At 40.4% G+C, this 24,301-nt stretch overlaps 1 pseudogene; it reads left to right on the top strand.

Annotated features, from left to right (window-relative positions):
- The first annotated feature begins 14,686 nt into the window (after nt 1-14,686).
- Nucleotides 14,687-24,301, top strand: part of LOC113894642 — a 39,784-nt pseudogene continuing 30,169 nt past the window's right edge.

Genomic DNA, 24,301 nt, shown 5'->3' with positions numbered 1-24,301 from the left:
ATTTTTTTCCATTTATTCCCAGTAATAGGATTGATGAATCATATGGTAATTCTATTTTTAGGTTTTTGAGGAACTTCCATACTGTTTTCCACAGCTGCACCAACTTACATTCCTACCAACAGTGTAGGAAGTTTTCTTTTTCCCCACAACATCTCCAGCATTTTTTATCACTCCAAATATTTTTGAGAGTCACGAAGAAACATGAACTAACAAACAAAAGATCATATTGGGTATTAGAGGTAATAACTAATTTAACTTCCTTAATGTAGTAGTTTTTTAGGACTGTGATAACTAAATCTAAAAAACTGGGTGGTATAAAAAGAAATTTATTGTCTCACAGATCCAGAAGCTAGAAGTTAAAGAACAAAGTATTGTCAGAGCTGCTTTCCCTTGAGGCCAGTCTTTCTGCCTTGTAGATGTCCACCTTCTTACTATGTTTTCTCATAGTCTTTCCTTTGTGTATGCACATCCTTTGAGTCTCTTTGTCTTATAAGGAAACCTGTCATATTGGATCAGGAGTCACTCTATGGACTCATTGAACTTTAATTACCTCTTTAAAAATAAGTGCTGGTCTTCCCTTGTGGTGCAAATGGTGAAGAGTTGGCCTGCAATCCAGGAGACCTGGGTTCAATCCTTGGGTAGGGAAGATCCCCTGGAGAAGGGAATGGTCAACTCACTCCAGTATTCTTGCCTGGAGAATTAGATGGACAGAGGAGCCTAGTGGGCTACAGTCCATGGGGTCACACAGCGTCAGACACGACTGAGTGACTAACACACACACCTCTTTAAAGGACCTACCTTCAAATACTCTCAGACTTCAATATATGAATATTAAAGGAACATAATTCAGTCTATAATTTTTATTTTTAATAGATACATTGTTTAATAGAGCTAAGATTAAAAAAAAAAAAAATGCTTAAAAATCCTTAGCTTTACACATGATTTTGAATTTACACTGCATTTATTTCTCAATAAATAATTTAACAACCAATAAGCACAGTGGAAACAGTGTCAGATTTTATTTTTTTGGGCTCCAAAATCACTACAGATGGTGACTGCAGCCATGAAATTAAAAGACACTTACTCCTTGGAAGAAAAGTTATGACCAACCTAGATAGCATATTGAAAAGCAGAGACATTACTTTGCCAACAAAGGTTCGTCTAGTCAAGGCTATGGTTTTTCCAGTGGTCATGTATGGTGTGAGAGTTGGACTGTGAAGAAGGCTGAACGTGGAAGAATTGATGCCTTTGAACTGTGGTGTTGGAGAAGACTCTTGAGAGTCCCTTGGACTGCAAGGAGATCCAACCAGTCCATTCTGAAGGAGATAACCCTGGAATTTCTTTGGAAGGAATGATGCTAAAGCTGAAACTCCAGTACTTTGGCCACCTCATGCGAAGAGTTGACTCATTGGAAAAGACTCTGATGCTGGAAGGGATTGGGGGCAGGAGGAGAAGGGTATGGCAGAGGATAAGATGGCTGGATGGCATCACTGACTCGATGGACGTGAGTCTGAATGAACTCTGGGAGTTGGTGATGGACAGGGAGGCCTGGCGTGCTGCTATTCATGGGGTCGCAAAGAGTCGGACATGACTAAGCGACTGAACTGAACTGAAATGACTGAAGCACTTCCTGGTGTAGACCTTATTTACCTTATTTAAGGTAAGTAAGACCAGGGCCTTGATCTCAATTCTTCTTTCAGAAATACATGTAAAACATAGAGTTAGGAATATATTCTGATAATTAGAGATGCTGTCCTAGTTCCAACCAATAATTTTCTGGGATATTTGTTGTATTACTCATTAATATAGGGAAGGTATATGATTCTGTATGGATACATATTATGAAACAAATATAGTTCGTAGTAACAATTGGAAAATTTTAACTCTATTATCTTTAACAGATCTTTCTTTTATTGTAAGCACTGTGCTTCCCTGATAGCACAGGCAGTAAAGAATCCACCTACAATGCTGGAAACCAAGGCTCGATTCCTAAGTTGGGAAGATCCCCTGGAGAAGGGAATGGCAATCCCCTCCAGTATTCTTTCTTGGAGAATTCCATGGACAGAGGAGTCTGGTGGGTCACAGTCCATGGGGTCACAAAGAGTCAGACATGACTGAGCAACTTTCACACCGTCATTGATTTTCATTGCTGTACTCTATCATGTTCTTTATTAAGTAATTCTGAATGCACGATGGGTATCATTTCATTCTTGATGTAATGATAAACACAGCTAATATAAATTGCTAAAAAAAAATTGAATAGAACAAAAGCATATATAATGAATGATAATTGGCTTCATGTTTTTCCTTTTTTTTTTTCTAATTTTATTTTATTTTTAAACTTTACATAATTGTATTAGTTTTGCCAAATATCAAAATGAATCCGCCACAGGTATACATGTGTTCCCCATCCCGAACCCTCCTCCCTCCTGCCTCCCCATACCATCCCTCTGGGCCGTCCCAGTGCACCAGCCCCAAGCATCCAGCATCGTGCATCGAACCTGGACTGGCAACTCGTTTCCTACATGATATTTTACATGTTTCATTGCCATTCTCCCAAATCTTCCCACCCTCTCCCTCTCCCACAGAGTCCATAAGACTGTTCTATACATCAGTGTCTCCTTTGCTGTCTCGTACACCGGGTTATTGTTACCATCTTTCTAAATACCATATATATGCGTTAGTATACTGTATTTATGTTTTTCCTTCTGGCTTACTTCACTCTGTATAATAGGCTCCAGTTTCATCCACCTCATTAGAACTGATTCAAATGTATTCTTTTATATAAGAAGTTTTAACTTTTCTTGTCTTTTCATCAAGATATTGTCTCTGTATTATTAAAAAATATATATATATTCTTTTTTTTTTACCAATTAGGACAATGACTAATCATCTTTATTTTTTCACTTAATATGGATTTGACATATATACTCACAACATATTAAAATGTACATTATTCTTTAAATTGATGCAGCAACATTCATATGAGTGGATATAACACATCATTGAACTGGTCTAGTGTGAAAGCCATAGTTAAATTTTCCAGCTCTGGTGTTACCAAAAAGAATTGTTGCCCTAAACTCATTGTACTTATATCTCAGCCACAATGCCCTCTAACATTTTTGAACCATTTAGCTCTTATCCTCAGACCTTTACATATGTGTGTTAGTCACTTAGTCGTGTTCAACTCTATGAGACCCCATGCACTGTGGGATCTTTGTTGGCAAAGTAATGTCTCTGCCTTTGAATATGCTATCTAGATTGGTCATAACTTTCCTTCCAAAGAGTAAGCGTCTTTTAATTTCATGGCTGCAATCACCATCTGCTGTGATTTTGGAGCCCAGAAAAATAAAGTCTGACACTGTTTCCACTGTTTTCACTGTTTCCCCATCTATTTGCCATGAAGTGATGGGACCGGATGCCATGATCTTCCTCTTCTGAATGTTGAGCTTTAAGCCAACTTTTTACTCTCCTCTTTCACTTTCATCAAGAGGTTTCTTAGTTCCTCTTCACTTTCTGCCATAAGGGTGGTGTCATCTGCATATCTGAGGTTATTGATATTTCTCCCAGCAATCTTGATTCCAGCTTGTGCTTCCTTCAGCTCAGCGTTTCTTATGATGTACTCTGCATAGAAGTTAAATAAGCAGGGTGACAATATACAGCCTTGATGTACTCCTTTTCCTATTTGGAACCAGTCTGTTCTTCCATGTCCAGTTCTCACTGTTGCTTCCTGACCTGCATACAGGTTTCTCAGGAGGCAGGTCAGGTGTTCTGGTATTCCCAACTCTTTCAGACTTTTCCACAGTTTATTGTGATCCACATAGCCAAAGGCTTTGGCATAGTCATCAAAGCAGAAATAGATGTTTTTCTGGAACTCTCATGCTTTTTCAATGCTCCATCGGATGTTGGCAATTTGATCTCTGGTTCCTCTGCCTTTTCTAAAACCAGCTTGAACATCTGGAAGTTCACAGTTCACGTATTGCTGAAGCCTGGCTTGGAGAATTTTGAGCATTACTTTACTAGCATGTGAGATGAGTGCAATTGTGCGGTAGTTTGAGCAATCTTTTGCATTGCCTTTCTTGGGATTGGAATGAAATCTGACCTTTTCCAGTCCTATGTCCATTGCTGAGTTTTCCAAATTTGCTTGCCTATTGAGTGCATTACTGTCACAGCATCATCTTTCAGGATTTGAAATAGCTCAACTGGGATTCCATCACCTCCACTAGTTTTGTTTGTAGTGATGTTTTATAAGGCCCACTTAACTTCGCATTCCAGGATCTGGCTCTAGGTGAGTGATCACACAGTAGTAATTATCTGGGTCATGAAGATCTTTTTTGTACAGTTCTGTGTATTCTTGCCACCTCTTCTTAATATCTTCTGCTTCTGTTAGGTCCCTACCATTTCTGTCCTTTATTGAGCCCATCTTTGCATGAAATGTTCCCTTGGTAGCTCTAATTTTCTTGAAGAGATCTCTAGTCTTTCCCATTCTGTTGTTTTCTTCTATTTCTTTGCATTGATTGCTGAGGAAGGTGTTCTTATCTCTCCTTGCTATTATTTGGAACTCTGCATTCAGATGCTTATATCTTTCCTTTTCTTCTTTGCTTTTTGCTTCTCTGCTATTTATAGCTATTTGTAAGGCCTCCTCAGACAACCATTTTGCTTTTTTGAATTTCTTTTCCATGGAGATGGTCTTAATCTCTGTCTCCTGTACAATGTCACGCACGTACCTCTGTCCACAGTTCATCAGGCACTCTGTCTATCAGATCTAGTCCCTTAAATCTATTTGTCACTGCTACTGCTACTGCTAAGTCGCTTCAGTCATGTCCGACTCTGTGCAACACCATAGAAGGCAGCCCACCAGGCTCCCATGTCCCTGGGATTCTCCAGGCAAGAACACTGGAGTGGGTTGCCATTTCCTTCTCCAATGCATGAAAGTGAAAAGTGAAAGTGAAGTCGGTCAGTCATGTCTGACCCTCAGTGACCCCATGGGCTGCAGCGTTCCAGGCTCCTCCATCCATGGGATTTTCCAGGCAAGAGTACTGGAGTGGGGTGCCATTACTTCCACTGTATAATCATACGGGATTTGATTTAGGTCATATCTGAATGGTCTAGTGGTTTTCCCTACTTTCTTCAATTTGAGTTTGAATTTGGTAATAAGGAGTTCATGATCTGTGCCACAGTCAGCTCCCAGTCTTGTTTTTGCTGACCATATAGAGCTTCTCCATCTTTGGCTGAAAAGAATATAATCAGTCTGATTTTGGTGTTGACCATCTGGTGATGTCCATGTGTAGAGTTTTCTCTTGTGTTGTTTGAAGAGGGTGTTTGCTATGACCAGTGCATTCTCTTTGCAAAACTCTATTAGCCTTTGCCCTGCTTCATTCTGAACTCCAAGGTCAAATTTGCCTGTTACTCCAGGTTTTTCTTGACTTCCTACTTTTGCATTCCAGTACCCTATAATGAAAAGGACATTTTTTTTTTTGGTGTTAATTCTAAAAGGTATTGTAAGTCTTCATAGAACTGTTCAACTTCAGCTTCTTCAGCATTACTGGTTGGGGCATAGGCTTGGATTACCGTGATGTTGAATGGTTTGCCTTGGAAAGGAACAGAGATCATTCCAGCGGCTGCAATGGACCTCACAGGAAGAACAATGGCTGTGACGGACCATGCAGGAAGCATGGCTGATGGGAGCTACCCCACACCAAAGGTTGGGGTGGCAACTGAGAGTGCCAGGCTGTGATGGCGCAGGAGTGGCCGAGAGTGGAGCTACCCAACGGCCGAGGTTAGGGGCAGAGGCCAAGAGGAGCAACCCCACTTCGAAGGAGCAGCTGCAAGGGTGCAGGAGGGCTGAGAGGAGCCTCTCCACGTTCAAGGTCAGGAGGGGCGACTCATCCAAGGTAAGGAGCAGCGGTTGCGCTTTGCTGGGGCAGCTGTGAAGAGATACCCCACATCTGAGGTAAGAGAAACCCAAGTAAAATGGTAGGTGTTGTGAGAGCGCATCAGAGGGCAGACACACTGAAACCATAATCACAGAAAACTAGCCAATCTGATCACACCTACCACAGCCTTATCTAACTCAGTGAAACTAAGGCATGCTGTGTGGGGCCACCCAAAATAGACGGGTCATGGTGGAGAGGCCTGACAGAATATGGTCCACTGGAGAAGGGAATGGCAAACCACTTCAGTATTCTTGCCTTGAGAACCCTATGAACAGTATGAAAAGACAAAATGATAGGTTACTGAAAGAGAAACTCCCCAGGTCAGTAGGTGCCCAATATGCTACTGGAGATCAGTGGAGAAATAACTCCAGAATGAATGAAGGGATGGAACCAAAGCAAAAACAATACCCAGCTGTGGATGTGACTGGTGATAGAAGCAAGGTCCGATGCTGTAAAGAGCAATATTGCATAGGAACCTGGAATGTTAGGTCCATGAATCAAGGCAAATTCAGTTCAGTTCAGTTCAGTCGCTCAGTCGTGTCTGACTCTTTGCGACCCCATGAATCGCAGCACGCCAGGCCTCCCTGTCCATCACCATCTCCCGGAGTTCACTCAAACTCATGTCCATCGAGTCGGTGAGGCCATCCTGCCATCTCATCCTCTGTCGTCCCCTCTTCTTCCTGCCCCAATCCCTCCCAGCATCAGAGTCTTTTCCAATGAATCAACTCTTCGCATGAGGTGGCCAAAGTACTGGAGTTTCAGCTTTGGCATCATTCCTTCCAAAGAAATCCCAGGGCTGATCTCCTTCAGAATGGACTGGCTGGATCTCCTTGCAGTCCAAGGGACTCTCAAGAGTCTTCTCCAACACCACAGTTCAAAAGCATCAATTCTTCAGCACTCAGCTTTCTTCAAGGCAAATTGCAATTGGTTAAATAGGAGATGGCAAGACTGAACGCCGACATTCTAGGAATCAGCAAACTAAAATTAACTGAAATGTGTGAATTTAACTCAGATGACCATTATATCTATTACTATGGGCAGGAATCCCTTAGAACAAATAGAGTAGCCATCATGCTCAACAAAGAGTCCAAAATGCCACATCATTACTTTTAGCATATTATTGAATGAGTTTTAGTAACAGTTATCTTGAGGAATAATTGACATACCCTAAAATTTCCCCACGAACCATGATATTTACTATGTTTACAAAGTTCAACCATTGTCTCCATGTTCTAATTCTGTAATCCCCCCAAGAAATGATTTTTTTTTTTAAAGTTTTGTTAGTAAGATGAGTCTGAAATTGTATCTTAGGTTTTATTTAGATTCCCTTGGTTATTCCTGAGATTGAGTAAATTTTTATACAGGAGCTTTAGCCAGTTCATGAGCCACTTCAAGGTCCACAGCTGGTACTGAGGTCTGGATGTTTGTTACTCAACATGGAGTTGGGAATGACTCTTCTTGTGTGCCGTGACATATGGTGTTGGTGATACAATCAAAAAGAAACAGCCTGTAGCTGAGTTCTCAGAGATACAGAACTTTTCGCCATGTCTGCAGCCAGGAACACACTCTTTGGGTCTGTAACCTTGTTGCAAACTTCCCTTCTCAAATGTCATTTTCTGTTTTGGAGTGCACCCAAATTTCACAATCTCCTATCTGGCTCCCAGAGCTCCCACAAAGACACGTAGGTCTGTGGATAAACGCCAGATCATTGCTGGGGAGAGTACATGAGACACATCTTATTTGATCATCCTGCTCAAAATATTTGGAAGGGTAATACTCCCTTCCCTTGTATTTCTTCTGGAGTACCTTGATTATTCTTAGCTTTCTGTTCTTTTATTATGGATTTTAAAAATTAAAAGCAAAATTCTACAAAAATCATCAAATTTCATGAGGCTTGGGGTTTTGAAATTTTAGTAAGAATTACAAGGAGTCTGTATACTGATTTGAAGAGAATGGTCATCTTTATAATTTTTGATTTCCTATCAATGAATGTGATAGCTCTTTATTTTACTATAATGGATTTCAGTAAGACATTATAATTCTAATTATAAGGCAATGGCACACCACTCCAATCCTCTTGCCTGGAAAATCCCCTGGGCGGAGGAGCCTGGTAGGCTGCAGTCCATGGGGTCGCTGAGAGTTGGAGACAACTGAGCAACTTCACTTTCACTTTTCACTTTCACGCATTGGAGAAGGAAAAGGCAACCCACCCCAGTGTTCTTGCCTGGAGAATCCCAGGGACGGGGGAGCCTGGTGGGCTGCTGTCTATGGGTCGAACAGAGTCGGACACGACTGAAGCGACTTAGCAGCAGCAGCAAAGTTTGCATATCTTTTAAAAAATTATTCATGAATCATAAGTCAAAGTATACATTTTAGTTATATTTTCTTTTATTCACACACGAAAATTGCAGTTGTCATTTTATCTTTTTTGTATTCATTGAAATGACAGATTTTCACATTTATTCTAATAACAAATCTGTATATTCTTTTGGAATAAACAGAGAATTTCAGATGATCTAAACAGACACTCAAGAGCAAAAACTCAGGATGGGAAATCACCACAGGAACCAGTGCCTGGGTAGGAACATCTGAAATGTAATTGATGAATTGCTAGAGATTCACTGTGGATAATTCTGAGAGAAAAAACCCAATGGGATCCAGTCATATGTGGGTCCCCCAAATATAGTAAGTTTTACTTTCAGGAACTCAAGCAATTTTCCATATTAAATATCAGAAAAAAAATCTCTTGCTTTCAGTGAGAGGAGGCAGAAAGGAAGCATTCTGAAAGAAGCCAGAACACTGTTCTTACCAACAAGGTCTGTCCTCAAGGTAAATTAATTGGGTGCACAATGTGCTGGGAATATTATCAGAGCCTAACTGACCTGGGGCAAGAAAAACACCTTACTCCAGGCCCTTCTTGACTATTTCATGGAAAAAGGATATTTTAACTCCCGACCATCCTGCTCCATATAAAATGGAAAAAAAAAGAGAGAGAGAGAGAGAGAAATAGTTGTGAAGAGTCCAGAGACTTAGACTAATACTAAGGCTAATCCTGGAGAAGGCAATGACACCCCACTCCAGTACTCTTGCCTGGAAAATCCCATGGATGAGGGAGCCTGGTAGGCTGCAGTCCATGGGGTAGCTGGGAGTCCAACCTGACTGAGCGACTTCACTTTCACTTTTCACTTTCATGCATTGGAGAAGGAAATGGTAACCTACTCCAGTGTTCTTGCCTGGAGAATCCCAGGGTTGGGGTAGCCTGGTGGGCTGCCGTCTATGGGGTTGCACAGAGTCAGACAGGACTGAAGTGACTTAGCAGCAGCAGTAAGGCTAATCCTAGGACTTTAGAATGCTTCTCTGCCCAATTTACCACCACATTAAAAAAAATCCATTTACAATTCTACCCAATACAACATGTCTGGGTATCAAGAAAAAAATTACAAGGCACATCAAAAGGCAAAAACACATTTTGAGTAGACAGAGCAATCATCAGAACCAGAAATGCCAAGAATGTTGTAATTATCAAAGCAAGGATTTAAAACAACTCTGAGTAATATGCTAAGGGCTCTAATGGATAAAGTAGACAGTATGTAAGAATAGATCACCTGTATAAGCAGAGACATGCAAAACCAAAAAACAGATAAATACATTGTAACAAAAATGAATTCAAGAATGAAATTATACTAATTCTATACAGTCATTTTTAAAGGATAGAAGTTGAGGGAATAATTTCTAACACATTCTATGAGAATTGTTTTTGTTTCGTTACTAAATGCTGTCTGATTCTTTTGTAACTCCATAGACTGTAGCCTCCCAGTCTCCTCTGTCCATGGGATTTTTCCAGGCAAGAATACTGGAGTGGGTAGCCATGTCCTCCTCCAGGAGAATCTTCCCAACCTAGGGGGTGAACCCATGTCTCTTACATCTCTTGCATTGGTAGGTGGGTTCTTTACCACTAGCACCACCTGGGAAGGCCTTAGTGCCCATCAATCAGTTATTTATATAATTCTCCACTGTATTCATAACTCATTTTGTGTAATATAATTATAGGAAAAAGATTGGCAGTAAATTTTAATTCCATATTTTTGTTTTACCAGTCCTCAGTATGACATTTAGAATGTCTTAGGAAATCATATAACAAATTTTGCACACTTTTGCACAATTTTGTTCTTTTCACATTTGATTGACTTTGCATTTCACACTGTGCATAACTACTTCAAATAGAGAATTCTAGTGAACACTTTAAAGTTGGTCTTTCTTAAAATGTGGCCTGCAGTTTTCATCAGTAACTTTACTTAAGGACTTAGTAATCAAGGCAGGATGTCACACACATGGAACAAGACATGACAAGAACATAAACATATTGGTAAGAAAACTGAGGCAGTGATCTCATTTAATCTCCAACATTTTCAAGTCAATATCCTTGGAAATTGCCTCTTTACTATCAATTGACTCATTGCCTATGTTACTTCAGACATATATCCAAACACTACAGGTCAGATCCAATCAGTCGCTCAGTCATGTCCGACTCTTTGCGACCCCATGACTCGCAGCATGCCAGGCCTCCCTGTCCATCACCAACTCCCGGAGTTCACTCAGACTCACGTCCATTGAGTCAGTGATGCCATTCAGCCATCTCATCCTCTGTTGTCCCCTTCTCCTCTTGGCCCCAGTCCCTCCCAGTATCAGAGTCTTTTCCAATGAGTCAACTCTTCGCATGAGGTGGCCAAAGTATTGGAGTTTCAGCTTTAGTATCATTCCTTCCAAAGAAGTCCCAGGGCTGATCTCCTTCAGAATGGACTGGTTGGATCTCCTTGCAGTCCAAGGGACTCTCAAGAGTCTTCTCCAACACCACAGTTCAAAAGCATCAATTCTTCAGCACTCAGCCTTCTACACAGTCCAACTCTCACATCCATACATGACCACAGGAAAAACCATAGACTTGACTAGATGAACCTTTGTCGTCAAAGTAATGTCTCTGCTTTTCAATATGCTATCTATGTTGGTCATAACTTTCCTTCCAAGGAGTAAGTGTCTTTTAATTTCATGGCTGCAGTCACCATCTGCAGTGATTTTGGAGCCCAGAAAAATAAAGTCTGACACTGTTTTCACTGTTTCCCCATCTATTTCCCATGAAGTGATGGGACCGGATGCCATGATCTTCCTCTTCTGAATGTTGAGTTTTAAGCCAACTTTTTCACTCTCCACTTTCACTTTCATCAAGAGGCTTTTGAGTTCCTCTTTACTTTCTGTCATAAGGGTGATGTCATCTGCATATCTGAGGTTATTGATATTTTTCCTGGCAATCTTGATTCCAGCTTGTGCTTCTTCCAGTCCAGCGTTTCTCATGATGTACACTGCATATAAGTTAAATAAACAGGGTGACAATATACAGCCTTGACGAACTCCTTTTCCTATTTGGAACCAGTCGGTTGTTCCATGTCCAGTTCTAACTGTTGCTTCCTGACCTGCATACAAATTTCTCAAGAGGCAGATCAGGTGGTCTGGTATTCCCATCTCTTTCAGAATTTTCCACAGTTTATTGTGATCTACACAGTCAAAGGCTTTGGCATAGTCAATAAAGTAGAAATAGATGTTTTTCTGGAACTCTCTTGCTTTTTCCATGATCCAGCGGATGTTGGCAATTTGATCTCTGGTTCCTCTGCCTTTTCTAAAACCAGCTTGAACATCAGGAAGTTCATGGTTCACATATTGCTGAAGCCTGGCTTGGAGAATTTTGAGCATTACTTTACTAGCGTGTGAGATGAGTACAATTGTGCGGTAGTTTGAGCATTCTTTGGCATTGCCTTTCTTTGGGATTGGAATGAAAACTGACCTTTTCCAGTCCTGTGGCCACTGCTGAGTTTTCCAAATTTGCTGGCATATTGAGTGCAGCACTTTCACAGCATCATCTTTCAGGATTTGAAAGAGCTCAACTGGAATTCCATCACTCCACTAGCTTTGTTCGTAGTGATGCTTTCTAAGGTCCACTTGACTTCATATTCCAGGATGTCTGGCTCTAGGTCAGTGATCACACCATCATGATTATCTGGGTCATGAAGATCTTTTTTGTACAGTTCTTCTGTGTATTCTTGCCATCTCTTCTTAATATCTTCTGCTTCTGTTAGGTCCATACCATTTCTGTCCTTTATCGAGCCCATCTTTGCATGAAATGTTCCTTTGGTATCTCTGATTTTCTTGAAGAGATCCTTAGTCTTTCCCATTCTGTTATTTTCCTCTATTTCTTTGCATTGATCGCTGAAGAAGGCTTTCTTATCTTTTCTTGCTATTCTTTGGAACTCTGCATTCAGATGTTTATATCTTTCCTTTTCTCCTTTGCTTTTCGCTTCTCTTCTTTTCACAGCTATTTGTAAGGCCTCCCCAGACAGCCATTTTGCTTTTCTGCATTTCTTTTCCATGGGGATAGTCTTGATGCCTGTCTCCTGTACAATGTCACGAACCTCATTCCATAGTTCATCGGGCACTCTATCTATCAGATCTAGGCCCTTAAATCTATTTCTCACTTCCACTGTATAATCATAAGGGATTTGATTTCGGTCATACCTGAATGGTCTCGTGGTTTCCCTACTTTCTTCAGTTTAAGTCTGAATTTGGCAATAAGGAGTTCATGGTCTGAGCCACAGTCAGCTCCTGGTCTTGTTTTTGCTGACTGAATAGAGCTTCCCCATCTTTGGCTGCAAAGAATATAATCAATCTAATTTCGGTGTTGACCATCTGGTGATGTCCATATATAGAGTCTTCTCTTGTGTTGTTGGAAGAGGGTGTTTGTTATGACCAGTGCATTTTCTTGGCAAACCTCTATTAGTCTTTGCCCTGCTTCATTCCGTATTCCAAGGCCAAATTTGCCTGTTATTCCAGGTGTTTCTTGACTTCCTACTTTTGCATTCCAGTCCCCTGTAATGAAAAGGACATCTTTTTGGGGTGTTAGTTCTAAAGGTCTTGTAGGTCTTCATAGAACCGTTCAACTTCAGCTTCTTCAGTGTTACTGGTTGGGACATAGACTTGGATTACTGTGATATTGAATGGTTTGCCTTGGAAATGAACAGAGATCATTCTGTCATTTTTGAGATTACATCCAAGTACTGCATTTTGGACTCTTTTGTTGACCATGATGGCCACTCCATTTCTTCTGAGGGATTCCTGCCCGCAGTGGTAGGTATAATGGTCATCTGAGTTAAATTCACCGATTCCAGTCCATTTCAGTTCGCTGATTACTAGAATGTCAACATTCACTCTTGCCATCTCCTGTTTGACCACTTCCAATTTGCCTTGATTCATGTACCTGACATTCCAGGTTCCTATGCAATATTGCTCTTTAGAGCATTGGACCTTGCTTCTATTACCAGTCACATCCACAGCTGGGTATTGTTTTTGCTTTGGCTCTATCCCTTCATTCTTTCTGGAGTTATTTCTCCATTGATCTCCAGTAGCATATTAGGCACCTACTGACCTGTGGAGTTTTTCTTTCAGTATCCTATCATTTTGCCTTTTCATACTATCCATGGGGTTCTCAAGGCAAGAATACTGAAGTGGTTTGCCATTCCCTTCTCCAGTGGACCATATTCTGTCAGACCTCTCCACCATGACCCACCCATCTTGGGTTGCCCCACAGGCATGCCTTAGTTTCATTGAGTTAGACAAGGCTGTGGTCCTAGTGTAATTAGACTGACTAGTTTGAGTATGGTTTCAGTGTGTCTGCCCTCTGATGCCCTCTTGCAACACCTACCGTCTTACTCGGGTTTCTCTTACCTTGGGCGTGGAGTATCTCTTCATGGCTGCTTCAGCAAAGCGCAGCCAATGCTCCTTATCTTGAATGAGAGGTATCTTGTCACTGCCTCCCTTCCTGACCTTCAACGTGGGATAGCTCCTGTAGGCCCTCCTGCGCCCCCACAGCCACGGCTCCTTGGACGTGGGGTTGCTCCTCCCGCCTGCCGCCCTTGGCCTTGGGCGTAGGGGCGTGGGGTAGTTCCTCCCACCCACCGCCCCTGGCCTCGGGCTTAGGGGTGTGGGGTAGCTCCTAAACATTACAAAGTAGTAATAATTCTAAAAACAGGTTATCCATCCTAGGGAATATTTGATCACCAACTTTGAATAGAACCCTCAAGAAAGGAGCATTCAATTTTCTTTACTTAGATGTAAAACAGGTTTTCTGTGTATATAAGTGATTGACTGGATACTTGCAAATACATGTTTTTTTCTCCGTAATTTTCTAAAATTAATACTTGGAATTTTTCTCTTTCAAAAAACATCACTGAGAGATAACACTCAAATAAGTGTGTGATATTAGTAATGCATGCATGTGTACTCTACGTTCCAGAGATGATTGCATTAGGTATAAGTTACTCAGTGATTTCCTACTGAGAAAACAATGGAAAATTAGTGAAGTCATGATATTTGACTCAGCAAGATAAGGTAAACTGATATTTGTGAGATTCTTCAACAGTGAAAGTGAACAAGCAGCAGTGAAAGCTGAAACAAGCTGAAAAGTAGAAATAGAGGCCGAATGGAAATTAGAAAACCACTGAGAGTTGACTTGGTGTTAATAAGCTAGAACTACTCTGTCATCTGCATTTAACTGGGGAGAAACAATGAGTATTAAATCCATCAGTACTTGGAGTAGTGATTAAAATTTTTGATTGAATTTATTTCCTGAAAGAACTTATTTTTGTCAAAGAATTGCATTTTTATTTGATTTTGCTGAATTTATTTTTATTTTACACATTACTGTTCTTTCACTACCCAAACATTCTTTCTGCCTCCTTCCCACCTCCTATCCTTGTCTTCTATCCTTTTTCCTTTGTTCCTTCCCTCCCTGAATTCTTTCTTTCTTATTCCTTTGCATTTCCTTTCCTTTTAACATCTAGATGTGATAAGAAATCTAGAGAAACCACATTTATTGGTTTCCCCTGTAACACATCAGAAAATCAATGCTGCAATTTTCCCCCAGCAAGTATGTATGCCAATACCTTGGAGCAAACTTTATTTTCTCCAAGAAGACCCTCTATGCTATGTGAGACCATGGGAAAAGCAGAAATTTGGCTCATCAGGACCTATTGGGATTTTGAATTTCCTTGCCCATACTTACCGAATTTTGAGTTTGTAGGAGGTTTGTATTGTAAATCTGCCAAACCATTACCTCAGTGAACTCGGTGAAGATCGCTCAGTCACGTCTGACTCTTTGCGACCCCATGGACTGTAGCCTACCAGGCTCCTCTGTCCATGGTATTTTCCAGGCAATAGTACTGGAGTGGATTGCCATTTCCTTCTCCAGGGAACTTCCCGGCCCAGGGATCGAAGCCGGGTCTCCCACATTGTAGACAGACGCTTAACCGTCTGAGCCACCAGGGAAGTCATTTCCTAAGGTAAGTCTATTACAGTAAAGGGATTTTTTTGTGTGTCTTTTATGATAAAATCTTTATTGTCCTTTAAAGTTTATGTTTCAATAACAGAGATATGCTGCTGAATGTCTTCAGTTTACTACTCCTAATATATTTTCAAAACCATTGGGGTCTCATATGAATGTTGTTACCTTTTTTTTTTTTTTTCCCCTTTACATTGATATTTATGCAGAAGAATGAAGTCTTCCAAGTGACATGTTAAAAAATATAAGTGTCTTCATGTATTTACAGATATTGGATTGAAAGAACTTTGGAAATCACTAAAGAGCCTGCTGTAGTCTTCCTAACAAGCATGATGGACTTATGAATAGGGGTATTTATTATGATCAGCTGAGTGATAAGTTGCTTTAGTGAGTCTTGAGCAGACTCTTACTACAGACTTTGGTCAGTAAGAAGGTTATGTGTGGCTGGAAGATGTGAAATCAGACAGGGCTTCTTGGAGAGCAATGGACTTTACTCAGCCAGGAAAGAGTTGAAAAAAGTTTTCTGATGTGACAACGAATTCAATTTCAAATTCACTTTAAGAAGTGAAAATAATTTTCTGGTGAAGATTTCTAGAAACTGTCAGTCTCATCAGAGAGCATAAGAAATAAATCGGGAGTCCTCAACATAAATTAGAAACCATAAAACTGAGAAACCTAAATGTTGAATTGGTTCTTTATGACCATAATATTGGGTATTTTAGGGTGAAAAAGAAAATCATATATCCATATTTCAATATTATTAAAGAATAAATATGAGCTGCCAGAAATATTGGAAGGAAACATTTAGAAGTAAAAGGAAATAAGAGGTAAACATAGAAAGAATATTGTACTATATTAATAGGCAGTGAGGAGACAGATATTCATTAACCTGGGTGTAAGTGATCTGGTAAAGGATCTGCCCATGATATGGGAAACTTCAGTTCGATTCCTGGGTCTGGAATATCCCCTGGAGCAGAGATAGGCTCCAGTATTGAGCTTCCCTGGTGGTGCAGATGCTAAAGAATCTGCCTGCAATGTGGGAGACCTGGGTTCAATCCCTGAGTTGGGAAAATCCCCTGGAGGATGACATGGTAACCCACTCCAGGATTATTGCATGGAGAATCCTCATGGACAGAGGAGACTGGTGGGCTGCAGTCCATGGGGTCACAAAGTTGCTCACATGAGGGAGCAACTAAGCACAGCACAGCACAGGTAAATGAGCATAATCTCTGTAGGAGATAGCAGGGTAAGAGGTATTCCCCGGAGAGTTCCTGATTTTTGTTAAGGGTAACATTGATACTGAAGTTTAAATTTTCACTTCATTTGGAGGAGAACAGATGCATTTATGTGTGTGGCTGAGTCCCTTTTTGCCCACCTGAAAATATAACAATATTGTTGGTCTGCTATACTGCAATATAAAATAAGACATTAAAAATTGTTTTAAATGAAATTTGTTAACTACAAATTGGCACTTACCAAGAGCATTGCCAATGACTGAACAACAAGGCATTTGCCATCTGCCTCTACTGAGATTGAATCCCATGCTGCTACAGCTGTTGATCTTCAACAATCCCTGAAGGAGTTCAGGATGGACTGAGGCACCCTGTGCTCCAGGGAATCTGGTGGGACAAGTCTTTAGATAGTTGGATGTTTTAGGAACAGATTTTATGATCTCAATCCTTACATCTCCTCATAGCTAGAGAAGCACTAAATCCCTCCATGGTGACATCAGAACCTCATGACTAACAAAAAACCTTTTGTAAATTGGGTACTTCATGATATTGAAGTCCCCCTTCGCCAAAACCTTTTTATTGACTTTCCCCCACTGCCGCTTTGGAGCAGTCTCTTAGGGCTATCTGAGATGCTGTCTCCTGGGCTGCAGTCCTCATTTTGCCCAAAATAAAACTTAACTCACAACTCTCAAGTTGTACATCTTTTTTAGTCGACAAATTTCACTTCAGGATTCTGAATATGTTTTCATACCAATCAAGTTATAGCTGAAGACAACAAGCTCTATTGACTTATTACTGGAGGTAGTAATACATTATCTTAAATAGTTAAAGGAACAGAAAGAGACATGACGTATTCCATGGCTCACCAGATAATACCATGCCACACTATTACATTTATCCTTCCACCCCCAACTTTTCACATGCAATTTCAGAAAAATAACAGACATGCTTCATAAGAGTGGGAAATTATTCTATTCTAAACCCAATTATTAATATAGATACTGGAGTAATATGAATACCAATCATGGCTTATGTCTCTGATGAAAAAATTATACCAGTCACAGAATAGAAAAGAACTGCGAGTTAAATCAAGACTCCTAATGAAACATGGTATAAGTGTGTAACTTTTAATATATCTGTGTGTGTGTAATTTTTTTTTTCAGTCACTGTTTAGGGAAATGAGTCAAAATGGTAAAACACCAATTCCTAGGATATCAGATACTCTCTTAACATTAGCTAAGCTAAAAATAGCAGTCTACATTTGTTTATGGCACTGTCTTTCCCCTGGTAATTTTACTAGCTTTAAATTGAGAAACATCATTAATTGTAGGGTGACTATAAATATTTACAAAGAAATAACACATCTCGAGAGGGTGACATTCACATATACTCCATTTCTTAAAAGATCTTTTTTAGCCCTATTAATAAGTGAAACAATAAAGGTGAGTAAAGTATCCTGAACTAATAACAGGAAGTTAGATCAAGTTATTTAAAATATATTGCCTATAAACTGGTATGCTACAAATTTTAAAAGTCTAGTTTGAAACCCTTCTTGGGCTTCCTTACAAAAAATATCTTTATAAATTTGCGAACAGGTCTGTTGGTTCATAAAATTAATTTTGAGAGGTGGGTGGCTCCAAGAGTAAAGAATCTGCCTGCAATGCAGAAGACCTGGGTTTGATCCCTGGATCAGGAAGATCCCCTGGAGAAGGGAGTGGCAACCCACTCCAATATTCTTGCCTGGAGAATTCCATGGACAGAGGAGTTTGACAGGCTACAGTCCATGAGCTTGTAAGAATTAGACACAATTGAGTGACTAACACACACACCATGAGAACATCTGGCTCTTATCACTTATTCATTTTGGGTAATGATTTGGTTCCATGTCTTTAGGTGTAATCACTCATTATATACTTAAGCCATCATTTTCAGAAACACATTTCCTCTTAAGCAGACTAGATGGCTCTAGGTGGCAGGAGACAGACTCAGTCTAACAGTGTCTCTCACAAATCTCTCAAATCTGCCTATCTGGAGGTGTAGAAGAGCCTCTTCCCACTAGGATCCTGCACTTGTGTAACAGAGAGAAATTTATCCCTGCAGGAAATGGAAGAATTTGTTCAAAGTTCAGGCGAATATAGTATTGTGATGTTTCCTCTGGGGTCAGTGGTCACATACTTCACAGAAGAAAAGGCCAATCGCATTGCCTCAGGCCTCGCCCAGATTCTAGAGAAAGTTATTTCAAACTCCAATCCTTGTGAGTAGCCACTTTGCAAACTGGAGAAAATGTGTAGCTAATAGTACTCTTAAGATGAAAGTTGTAACTCATCCTTTACTGAGCAGAACTGGTACCACCTTTAAGTAAAAATGTCTCAAAACATTTAAATGTATGTGGGGCACATTTTACCATTTGCCTCCAGAGTCTTCACATTACTATGAAAATACATCTTTTTAGGAAATCACTTATTTTCAATGAAAAAGAGATGAAAATGTTAAGATTCTAGTAACTTTTTATTGTTTGAAATCTTATGACTTGTACTGATTCTTTCCAAAAGTTCTCAGAGGTGTCAGCTCCAAGGTCCAGGAAAAGAGAGGTAACACATAGAGAGGAATCACACTCAAGAATATTCTTTATATCTCTAAGCTTTATTAAGATTTAAAGTGTAGTTGGTTTAGAAATAGAAGCCTAATCTTTCTAAGTTGAATTTTCTATAATTAGAACAATTAAAAATCCTAATGCAATTGAAGAAGGAATTCATAGGGCCTGGACTTCACCTTAGGCCTGTTCATGCTGATCACGCTCAGCCACCCTTCCAATGGACTCTGAACTCTGTGTTTAGTGCCTATGAAAACAACAACAGAAGGATAAGACCCCCTCCAGACAGGGGAACCTTGAAGATCATATCTAGGTTACTCATCGCCTAAGAGAAAACACACTAATCACCCCTCCCTCCAGACAGGCCATAAATTTTTCTGTGTCTATTGGAGTGTAACCTTGGGCTTAGTGATTATTGGCTAATTGTTTGACTGTTTGAGCACAAGAGCACATAGCACGTGAATGATGGGGTTATTGGGATTGTATTTTCCTTGGTTTATGTAAGTCTCAAGGAATTTGGGGAGGTGGGTTCAGACATGTGCACATGGGGTATGAAAGATTTTCACAAATGCTGGTCGGGGCCCTTGGCTAAGAGGAGACTCTGCCTTGGGCCCGTGGGTGTAATAAACTGCACTGCACTATCTGCATTGTCCTTCTGAGTGAGTTTGTTTCCCGGAATGCGTGGCTACAACACTATTGTCAAACGGTGTATATTTTCTTCTTTATTGCATTCGATTAACTTTGTTTATTCTAGATTTCTACTCTTCATATATTCCCACTCACGAAATACCCTGTCTTTATATTTTTACTTCCCTGGTGGCTCAGACGGTAAAAGCACTTGTTTGCAATGCAGGAGACCCAGATTCGATCCCTTGGTTGGGAAGATCCCCTGGAGGAGGAAATGGCAACCCACTCCAGTACTCTTGCCTGGAAAATTCCATGGATGGAGGATACATGGATGGAGGATACAGACCATGGGGTCACAAAGAGTCGGACATGACTGAGTGACTTCACATAAAACTCTATAATTGTACTAATTAGGCCTGTTAAAACTCTGTATTTTTAATTTTAGCTGTTCTATTAAAAAGTTTGCTACCTATTAGTATTTAATCTGAAATTCTTCATGCAGAGTTTCAAAAAGAAAAAATTACGTAACAAAAAATTAGCATCCTAATGAAAAGTTGTTGCTGAACCACGAAAGACGCTGGGATTCTTGGCCTCCAGAGAAGAATTCAATCTGGAGTCAGGGACGAGGCTTAATCGCTCAGAGCTTTTGTGTAATAAAGTTTTATTAAAGTATAAAAGAGATAGAGAAAACTTCTGACATAGACATCAGAAGGGGGCAGAAATAGTGCCCCCCTGCTGGTGTTTAGCCAGATGTTATATAGCTACTAGCAGTCAGCTAATTAGAGAAAAGCAATGTCTCAAAACTCAGAGACTGGCACCAGTCCCCTCACCCACAACATGCATTTTGTGATAACATTGGCACCAGGTGAGTCATCTGGGGTCATAAAACGATTGGCATGAATCTTGAAGAAAGGCAGGTTTCCAAGTAAATACAGAGTTCCATTAACATAGATTAGGAGAACAATGTATGAGGAAAACATACTGGTTTGTCAAGTTTGTTCTGAGTCTTAGGGGAACCCACTTGAAGACAAGAGTCTAGGGTAAATGCGTAGGTTCGTTAACATAGCTTAAGACAAACATTTCCAAACAAGGATTAAGAATAACACATTGGTTAGCTCAAGGTTTGAGAAAAGTGAAGTTCAGCTGAAGCCAGGTGTCATCATGGCAACACAGATTTTCAAAAGAAACCTCTTTTTAAATTTGTATGGAGAAGCAGAAAAAATCTAACACTTGTATGTTTCCTCCTTCCACTTAAAGTGAAAGTGAAGTCACTCAGTCCTGTCTGACTCTTTGGGACCCCATGGACTGTAGCCCCAGGCTCCTCTGTCCATGGGAATTTCCAGGCAAGAATACGGGAGTGGGTTGCCATTTCCTCCTCCAGGGGATCTTCCTGACCCAGGGATTGAGCCTGGGTCTCCCGCTTTGTAGGCAGACACTTTTACTGTCTGGCCACCAGGGAAGTCAGTCCTGCCACTTAAGAGAGAGATAAAATATGTCTGACACTTGTAGACTATTTCCTCCATTTACAGACCTCTAGCCTTCCTGCCTGTTACCCTCTTACTAACAAGCTACTTCATTAAATAATATATCTATACAATATTGAAATGGGCTAGAATAGTATGATTTAAGAAAACTAACAAGAGAATTGTTTTAACAGCTTTTCTTCAGTTCAGTTCAGCCTCTCAGTCGTGTCCGACTCTTTGCGACCCCATGAATCGCAGTATGCCAGGACTCCCTGTCCATCACCAACTCCCGGAGTTCACTCAGACTCACGTCCATTGAGTCAGTGATGCCATCCAGCCATCTCATCCTCTGTCGTCCCCTTCTCCTCCTGCCCCCAATCCCTCCCAGCATCAGAGTCTTTTCCAATGAATCAACTCTTCCCATGAGGTGGCCAAAGTACTGGAGTTTCAGCTTTAGCATCAGTCCTTCCAAGGAAATCCCAGGGCTGATCTCCTTTAGAATGGACTGGTTGGATCTCCTTGCAGTCCAAGGGACTCTCAAGAGTCTTCTCCAACACCACAGTTCAAAAGCATCAATTCTTTGGCACTCAGCTTTCTTCACAATCCAACTCTCACATCCATACATGACCACTGGAAAAACCATAGCTAGCCTTAACTAGACAGACCTTTGTTGGCAAAGTAACGTCTTTGCTTTTCAATATGCTATCTAGGTTGGTCACAACTTTTCTTCCAAGGAGTAAGCATGTTTTAATTTCACAGCTTAAGTCCCCATAAATAGACTTATTAAAATAAGCTTTACCTCTAGTGATTTAAGAAGCACAGATTCAATAAATGATTCAAACATCTTAAAAAAAAAGAGAGAGAGACAGAAGAGAGAGAGAGAGACAGAGAAAGATAGAAAACAGGAGAGAAAAAGAAAGGAAGGAAGGAAGTGAGGGAAGGGAAAAACACAGCAAATCAGTCAAAAACCAGACAATAAAAATTTAAAGCTAATTATATTTTTGGAAAACATTACATTTGAAACTTAAGAGTTCAGATGCCCTCATGACAAGTAAATTTACATAATCATATTTGTTTTAATGCCTTTTAACACTCACCTTCTGTCTAAACTCATCCTGTGTATTTTCTATTTTTCATTTACAATGCCACTTTCCAAAGACCTTCAAAAAAAAGAATAGACAAATAGCTTTACTTAATCTCAATGTTTGCAAACTACCTCTTTTGTATTGATATGCTCCTCTTCAACTTTTAGTTCTCTCAAACTAAATGGCTCACGGTAAAGTGTCTGTCTGCAATGCAGGAGACTCAGGTTCAATCCCTAGGTTGGGAAGATCCCCTGGAGAAGGAAATGGCAGCCCACTCCAGTACTCTTGCCTGGAAAATCCCATGGACAGAGAAGCCTGGTAGGCTACTCTGTCCATGGGGTCGCAAAGAGTCATACACGATTGAGCCACTTCACTGTCACTTTCACTTTCACTTTCTCAACTCTTACAGAAAGGAAAACCAGCTACAAGTATATGTGAGTGGGGCTACCCACACAGAAAAAATGCGGGTTTGTGCGCCACCTGCCGGTCATTCAGGGCAGAGCAGGGTGAATTTAGAGGATATGCGTGCCTCTCACCCTACTGGCTGAGATGTTAAGTCCCTCTGTCTGTCAACGCCCCCAGATACTTTGCTGATGGCACTAGTGATGCTCTGCTCCAGCCATGCCTGCTTTCCTGTCTGGGACATGCCTCACTTCTTGGAGCCAATACGTGTGGAATAAATGAGTCAGCATTTTAGGCTACTATAGTGAAAAAAAAAAAAAAATCACCTTTATCCTGTCTCATCAGATTTTCCTCCACTGGATATTCATCCTGTTAGGCACAGAGAACTGCAACTCTGCTTAGAATAAAATCCTACTTGATAAAGTACTGTGCTATCTTGATCATAATCACAAATTAAACTAAAGAATAGATGGGGAAACAGTGGAAACAGTATCAGATTTTATTTTGGGGGGCTCCAAAATCACAGCAGATGGTGATTGCAGCCATGAAATTAAAAGATACTTACTCCTTGGAAGGAAAGTTATGACTGACCTAGATAGCATGTTCAAAAGCAGAGACATTACTTTGCCAACAAAGGTCCATCTAGTCAAAGCTATAGTTTTTCCAGTGGTCATGTATGGATGTGAGAGTTGGATTGTGAAGAAAGCTGAGCACAGAAGAATTGATGCTTTTGAACTGTGGTGTTGGAGAAGACTCTTGAGAGTCCTTTGGACTGCAAGGAGATCCAACCAGTCCATTCTAAAGGAGATCAGCCCTGGGATTTCTTTGGAAGGAATGATGCTAAAGCTGAAACTCCAGTACTTTGGCCATGTCATGCAAAGAATTGACTCATTGGAAAAGACTCTGATGCTGGGAGGGATTGGAGGCAGGAGGAGAAGGGGACGACAGAGGATGAGATGGCTGGATGGCATCACTGACTCGATGGACGTGAGTTTGAGTGAACTCCGGGAGTTGGTGATGGACAGGGAGGCCTTGCGTGCTGCAATTCATGGGGTCGCAAAGAGTCAGACATGACTGAGCTACTGAACTGAACTGAAAATGAAAGTGAAAAATATTTCGTATTGTCCCATTTGGGAATTGAAGTACAGAGTCGACTCCAAGAAAGCAGGGGCTATCTGAAGCTGTGGAATACAACCATCACTTTTTGTTGCTTATCAGGGAAGGAATAAAACCGTGCTTTTCTTTCATTTAGCAATTCCTCTCAAAATATAAAGGAATAAGGAAGAAATTTATGCTCATGACCCTCTCTATTCAATTGTATTTTATGCACAAGAGAGTAATTGGCATTCATACCAGTTATAAAATAGCTGAAAATATATTTTATTACCTCCTATTGTTTCATAATCTGATCTTTGAGGTGTTATTCAACTCTCAAGTTCTCACTTTACTTAAACTCTCTACTTCTTTTGAATTATGTGTAATGCCTAATTACATTGTAAGTCCATCATTTTTGTGTATTTTTCCCTAATGTTGTTCAAGTTGTTAAGTCACATTTTTGATCTTGGTTTCAGTGTTTGCTCC

Source organism: Bos indicus x Bos taurus, chromosome 6, assembly GCF_003369695.1.
Source record: "Bos indicus x Bos taurus breed Angus x Brahman F1 hybrid chromosome 6, Bos_hybrid_MaternalHap_v2.0, whole genome shotgun sequence".
Classification (NCBI taxonomy): Eukaryota; Metazoa; Chordata; class Mammalia; order Artiodactyla; family Bovidae; genus Bos; species Bos indicus x Bos taurus.
The sequence above is the reverse complement of the archived record's forward strand: the minus strand, read 5'-3'. Positions and strand labels throughout refer to the sequence as shown.